This window comes from Rhinolophus ferrumequinum, chromosome 18 (assembly GCF_004115265.2).
Source record: "Rhinolophus ferrumequinum isolate MPI-CBG mRhiFer1 chromosome 18, mRhiFer1_v1.p, whole genome shotgun sequence".
Classification (NCBI taxonomy): Eukaryota; Metazoa; Chordata; class Mammalia; order Chiroptera; family Rhinolophidae; genus Rhinolophus; species Rhinolophus ferrumequinum.
This window is the reverse complement of record NC_046301.1, coordinates 18,628,732-18,636,324: the sequence shown is the minus strand read 5'-3', so window position 1 is coordinate 18,636,324 and position 7,593 is coordinate 18,628,732. Positions and strand designations below refer to the sequence as shown.

Here is a 7,593-nt window from a genome sequence, read left to right as displayed (position 1 = left end):
AACAGGAGGAAATTGCACGGGGGATTTCACATATATATGAAAACTGCAAAGATAGTAGGTAATGAGGTATACATGTCATTTTGAACTAAGGAGGGGAAGTAGGGGTTTGGACTTCAAAGGGAAGTAAGGCAATTCACAGGGAGATGAAAAGAGTTAACGTTTAGTAAGCAAATGTTTATTGAGTCATCTTAAAACAATGGGACACAGAAAGGACTTTGCAAAAATGGGCCTTACTAGGTTCCTTCATGTCTATCACCCCGAGTTCATATTAAGCTATAGTTACCTATGATGATAGCTCCCTTCCTGGAGCAGGTCCTCTATCTAAATTCTTGTAGGCAGTTAGTGGGGAGGTCAAAGTTTTTTTCCTGAGTCTTTCCTTTCTTGAAAAGAACCAGCTTGAAATAATATTCCAAAGAGGCATATTTTGGGCTAGCAAATTTTGTTCACTTTCAATTCCATATAATACTTATTAAAGTCAATAAAACTTTTGTCCAAAGGTTAAGCATAAGCAAAATTACAAATAACTAATCAAGAGGGGAAAAATATGAGTGTATGTATGTGTGTATGTGTGTGTGTTCAGCGTTGCAATAAATCAAACAAATATAATTTAAAATACATAGGGAAAAGTCTTTGTATGTATGTATGTATGTATATATGTATGTATGTATGTATTGAATGGGGCACTTTATTTTTCAAAAGCCTCAGACGTTATTCTATTATAAAGGAACACAGTGAACAGGTAGGAAACAGATTCCCCATTGTGAGTTCCACGATGGCTTCTGCAAGAATGATGGAGATGTTGATTACCTGTGTTTTGGAGCACACTTCATCTTATCCTCCTGAGATATGATATTGGTGACTACTATCGCTTCAAAGCATCCGTTATCAATGCCAAAAATGGCTGGGCCAGAAAAGATTGCCTGAGTCAAGATGGCATAAACTCTGTTGGCTCCCGCTGAAGGAGGTTTGTCATCTGCATGGCAGATTGTGCCACAAGAGTCAGCCATGTCATCCACTAGGATGGGTGACCCAATCCTTCACGTCTCCCACCAGCACCATGGGTTCCATTTCACTGGCCTTCTTCCATTCGTTGTGAGTCAAGGGCAAGTCCACATTCAACTGGTCTGCAATGGAGGTTGATGTAGGTGATGTTGGATCTGCTAGCAGTTTCTGAGTATGGGCCAGGATCGTGTCTCTTGAAGCCAAAGAATGGAAACACGGACCAGGGAGAGGCAAAAAGTTTTTAAAAGAGGATAGTTTATTAGAGGCAGGAGAAGAGGTCTCAGCTCTCGAGCCAAATGGGGTCCCGAATGAGGGGTGCTCCATGACTGAGGCAAAAGCTCCTACTTTTATAACTTCCCTTTGCCTGTTTGGGGGAAGGGGAACTCTTTGGAGAAGGGAACTGTTTGAAGAAGGGAACTGGCGCCTCCTAATGAAATTCGTCTACCAGGTTTGTTCTGCTTACCCATCCTGAAGGAATTAGCAAAGTAACCCACTCTTATCTATCAGATCTGCTCCATTTGTCAGGCCAAAATGAATTTTATGATTAACCTGAAGGCCTTGTTACATTATGTCCTGGAGAGAAGGAGTGATTTCAAGACGTGGAGTTTTAGGATATGGCTGTCTTTTCTTTATTCCACTAGGGACATCCCTGTCTACCTAGGGACATGCTAACTCTCCTGTATCACTGCCGCTGAAGATTTTGAAATTCGGTAACTTGGCCAACTATCCTAGGCACTCTTTGCTCAGTGATCACTGCTGCTGCTGAGACCCAAACTGAATTTGGCCCAGAGACTCAGTACTACTAATCGCTTTGCGTTGCTACTCGGCAAGGCCAACTTACCTAGAAGAGTCTTTTTAAAATTTATAATTCAGCTAGCCAAAAGGTGGAAGCAACCCAAGTGTCCAATGACAGATTAATGGATGATAAACAAAATATTGTATCTCCCTGTAATGGAATGTTATTCGGCTTTATAAAGGAAGGATATTCTGACCCATGATACAGCAGTGTTTAATGGGTATAGAGTTTCACTCGGCAAATGAAAAAGTTTTGAAAATGAATGGTGGCAATGGTTGTACACTTAAAAATTATTAAAATGGTAAATTTTATGTTATGTATATTTTACCACAATAAAAAAATTTCAGTGGTGGTTTAAGTGGCATGAGATGCACTAGTACACTGCTGACAAAGTGATGTAATATTCCTGGAAAATATGTGATAATATGTAGCAAGAAATTCTTAAATATTTGTATCCTTTGATTTGTTAGTTGTGTGTCAGGACTCTACCAAAATATATATATCAGCGATACATTCAGAGTATTATGTACAAGGATGATCATCAAAGCCTTATTTACAACAGAGAAAAACAGAAAAGAGCTTACAAATCCTATATATAACAGGGGAATAGATAAATTAATTATAGAGGACCCATATAGATTGGTGTGTTGCATTTATAACCATGTTTATGAAGAATACTTAATGACATGCAGAATTAAATGGAAAAAGGGGGATTCTTGTCTGATTTATTTTTGTGTATTTTACATTCTATTATCAGCATTTCTCACTGTTAATTGTAAAAATGTTTATATATATAAACAATTTGTGACATGAGAGAGTTGAATTAATTCTCTATTTGAAATATATTGTGAAGTTATTTAAGCAAAGTCTCAGAATACCTCATGTCACAAAATACTAATGGCCAAAACTATATTCTGTTTTAACTTGATGAGAAATCCATTGAGAATGTTTTAAAATTTTTAAGGCTTTTCTTGAGATGTAATTAGTCCCTTGTTTCACAGAAAAAATTATTTGGATATTCAAATTTATTAAAAATTCACAATCTGTCTACCATTATGAGAATCCTTTATGAGTGACAAGAGCTTACAAATCCTGTATATAACAGGGGAATTATTAGGCCCTATATTAATAGGCCCTTAATAGATTAAGTAAATTGTATCTAAAACCACCATCTCCTTTCAATCACCATTAGACTTTGCCTGAACCTAAAGGCGTGATACAATTTTTAGATTAACAGAAATCTTGTTCTGTAAAAATAAAAATAAGCATTTGGCTCCATGCCAAAGACAATGTTTCAAAATATTGATTGTTTTATTCAATTTAATGAGTATTTCCTAAGTACTGTCTAGGTAGGTATTTGAGATACAGCAGTGAACAAAACAGATTAAAAATCCCTGCCCTCATAGAATTTACAGTCTAGTGAGGAAGAAAGAAAACAAACAATAAGTAAAATATAGACTATGTTAGATTATGGTAAGTGCTGTGGAAAATAATAAAACAGAAAAAAAAGATAAAAGAGTTTTGAAGGAAAATGAGTCGGGTGATAAAGGAAGGTGATCTTTGAGGAGATATAATGGAATTGAGGGAGTAAGCCATGCATTTGGATATCTGGGTAAAAGGTAAAGGGCATTCCAGACATGTGCAAAGGTCCTGAGGTAAGAGAATGCCTGTATTGGACAAAGAAGAGCAAGGAGGCTAGTATACCTGGAGCAGAATAAGCAAGAAGGAAAATCAGAGATCAGAGAGGACAGGAGCTCATATAGGGCCTGTCCTCGTCTATCATTATAAGGACTTTGGCTTTTGTTCCACAAAAATGCCTGTGAAGCCTGGAGACATAATAACAATTTGTGTTATTTTAATTTTTACAAATTGAAGATGTCCTTGATAGCATTATATGTATTAGCCTATGTTTTCAGACTTTTTGACACACCTCTGCTCCACATGTCTCATCCTACCACAGGTTAGCTTAGAGATGTTCACATGGCATAGGAACCAGACACCAAGTGACAATGGGCATGCGCTTTTTCAAGTCTCTACTTGAAAACATCTCATTGGTCAAATCAAGTCACATGGCTAAGACCAGTATAGAGTCCTGAGGCAGAAAATCCCATCCAGAATCGGAAGGTACTACAAAGTTACAAGGGCATGGATATGGGAAGGAGTGAAGAAGTGGGGCCAATTATGAACACAACTCGTGGTTGAGAGCGAGTGGCTGCAGATCCTTCTCCTTTCTGAGTCAGATGATAACCTAAGGACCTGCACTAGAGGACACCAATACTAGCATCTAAAATCCATCGTTCCTGTGGGAAGTGTGGTTGTCAAACAAAGGTACAGCCCAAGATGAAGATCAATCTATCTAGGTCCAGCCAGCAGGGAGAGGATGAATAAACAGAATCCTCAGAATGATTCCTTATTGAAAGAGAGCTGCTGGAAGAGAATTAAAAGTATAATAAGAGGGCTGGCCCGGTGGCTCAGGCGGTTAGAGCTCCATGCTCCTAACTCCGAAGGCTGCCGGTTCGATTCCCACATGGGCCAGTGGGCTCTCAACCACAAGGTTGCCGGTTCAACTCCTCGAGTCCCGCAAGGGATGTTGGGCTCCGCCCCCTGCAACTAGAATAAATGGCAACTGGACCTGGAGCTGAGCTGCGCCCTCCACAACTAAGACTGAAGCAACTTGAAGCTGAAGTACACACTGTTCCCCAATAAAGTCCTGTTCCCCTTCCCTAATAAAATCTTAAAAAAAAAAAAAAAAAAAATAATAAGAACTCAAAGAGTTTCATGAACAGCACAAATGGACGAGGAATTCAGCATATTAATACAAGAGAAGATGTTTAAAGTTGACAAATTACAGGTCTGAAGATCAAGTGAAAGAGATCTCAAAGCATAGAACAAAAATACAAAGAGATGGGAAATCATTAGGGAAATGAGATTTGAAAGATAGATCCTAAAGACCTAACATATGAATAATAGGCATTCCATGGAAAGAAATAATGGGGAGAAAAAAAGGGAATAAACACAGCATAAGAAAATTTCCTTGAGCTGGAGAAGGACATGCAGACTGAAAGGACTCACCGAATCTCAGACGGTCTTAATCAGGAAAGATACATTCCTAGGCATATTCTGGTAAACTTGAAACTCTAAGTATTTTGGATAAATAAAAGCTTCCAGGGGCCGGCCGGTGGCTCAGGTGGTTAGAGCTCCATGCTCCTAACTCCGAAGGCTGCCGGTTCGATTCCCTCATGGGCCAGGGGGCTCTCAACCACAAGGTTGCCAGTTCAATTCCTCGACTCCCGCAAAGGATGGTGGGCTGCGTCCCCTGCAACTAGCAACGGCAACTAGACCTGGAGCTGAGCTGTGCCCTCCACAACTAAGACTGAAAGGACAACATCTTGAAGTTGAACGGCACCCTCCACAACTATGATTGAAAGGACAACAACTTGACTTGGAAAAAAGGCCTGGAAGTACACCCTGTTCTCCAATAAAGTCCTGTTCCCCTTCCCCAATAAAATCTTTAAAAAAAAAAAAAGCTTCCAGGAAGAAATTTTTTCTTTTTTTTTCTTTTTCTTTTTTACTTACAAAGGAAGTAAATAGAGAAACTGCCATCTAACTTCAACTCTGTAATATAAGAAGCTAGAAATTCGTAGAATAACATCTATACATTATTATAAAAAGAACTGAAACTCTAGGATATTTTACATAGATTAAAAAATATTTGGCCAACTGGGAAAGAAAGTTAAATGACTTGGTGTGAGCGAGTCCCAGAGTATAGATAATGTGTACTCAAAGCAGACAGAGGAGGCCATTTGTGAGAACAGTGAGAGTCACACATTTTGCAGTCTGAAATATAAAACAAAGCCAGCATCTATGGCTGCAGTTCAGGGGTGGAGAAAAGGCTAAAGACCTAGGACCTTGCTCTTAAGCCTCTTTCAATGACAGGGTAGTCTCATGTTTGCTGGAGAAAGGAAGAGCCATCCTGCATGGCTTGTTACCAATCTTTCTTATCCTTCATCTGTCGTTGCTTCCAGAGTCATAACTAACTAGAGTCAGATGCCAGCATGCCCCAGGGGGAGAATAGCAAGGCCTGATTCAGGAGGAGACAGCTCTATCCTAACATAAAAAAACACATAATAGCTACACTCTTATGGTCTCAGGTCCTTCGGAATAAAGGTTATAGTCACCCAATAAGGTAAAGAATTCCAACAATGAAGGCACTGGGTGAGGACAAGAGGACTATGGAATGGGAAGTGAAGGAAGTAATAAATATCACCTTTGACCTTGTAATAGTTACAGAAATAAGAGTTGTAGCACGTATGCAAAAATACACACACACACACACACACTCACACACAATATCTATCTATCATCTATTTAATCTGTGTATACGTATACACACCAGATCTTTTTCTTTCAGATTTTCCCCCTCTCGCTTCCCCACTATGTTGAAAGAGAATTGGTAGTGCTTAATTTTACAATTGAGTTCATAGGTCAATGTCAGGAGCCACATTAATGAGGATTGCACGTCACCTGAAGAACCTTGAGATGGATGCAATGGCTGATAATACTTCAGTCTCCCCTTGCTGAGAGGATGTCAGTATCTTTGTTTGCATGATGGATAGTAAGCTTCATGTTAGGCAGAGCATTAAGTTTCTCTTCTGTTGATCTAAGGGTAAGAATGGATGCTAAATAACAAAGAGGCTAGATTCTCGAATCCATTGTCTGCCCTTCAGATGCTCTACTCTCAGAGCGTAACTATTATACATCTCCCAGTTCCTTCTTCCGCTGGCTTCAAGGTAGGTTCAGCCTATGAGAGGCACTGGCAGAAGACTGAAGGACAGGAGGAGGGGAGAAGGTAAATCATTTGCAACTCTGCCTCATGCAGCACCTGCAGAAGTGGTTGTGTCACATTCTTGGTTTGGGTTCCTGCCAGGCAGCCCACTCTGTCCCAGCTCAGTGGGAAGCTGAGTGCCCCCCATTCTAGCCCATTTTCTGGACTTCAGTAAGTACACCTCCTCCAGTGGTCCTGCTTTGGGGTGGTGGTAGCCTAATCTCTGGGTGGCCTCAATGTCCTACGTCTCAGCTTTTCTATCTTTGGTTTGTGACTATTTAATTCTCTGAATTATTATCCCCTTTTGTAAAAGACCTTGAGTGGTTTCTGTTTTCCTGCCTAGACTCAAACAGAAACATACATATATTTCATTATAAATGACCTCAAACTCTTTTAGAAGTAGATAGGAGTTTTAAAAAGTAAGATATTATAACCATCTAAATACTTAAAAGTTTATCACAGTCATCTCTTTTAAAAGTCACCGTTACTGATTTTATAAAATGTAAAAAAAAACTTTGTCCCTTTGTAAATACCAAAGCCCTTTAAATGTAAGATGGTGTTATTATTTACATGAATATTATTGACTATTTTTCTTGTAATGTGGCAAAGCAATAACCTTTTAAATTTTAGTCTCTTGATTTACACAATGGATGTAGATAATCTTTTGATGGATGGAATTCCACAAATCTACCCCAAAAAAGCATATTTCCCAAATTTTATATTTGACCAAGCTCTAAATATATTCTTTCAGGCATTTTTTTTTTCTCCTTGAAATTGCATGTGAAGTTGTAAATAATCCAGATGTTACTGATTTGTTAATATTTAAGTAATCAGCATTGTTTGGTATAAAACATTTGAAGGCTTATGATGCTTTTCAAATATCTTTATTCTTTGAAGAGCAAGGTTGAGGACTGCCAAGGCTAAATGAAACTTGAACTACGCAAGACTGAAGTCCAGTGAACCTTAGAAA

The 7,593-nt window shown here is 38.9% G+C and overlaps 1 pseudogene; it reads right to left on the bottom strand.

The window, feature by feature from the left end:
• Positions 1–685: 685 nt before the first annotated feature.
• LOC117038414 (ribose-phosphate pyrophosphokinase 1-like) lies at positions 686–1,059 on the bottom strand (annotated as a pseudogene).
• Positions 1,060–7,593: the final 6,534 nt, after the last annotated feature.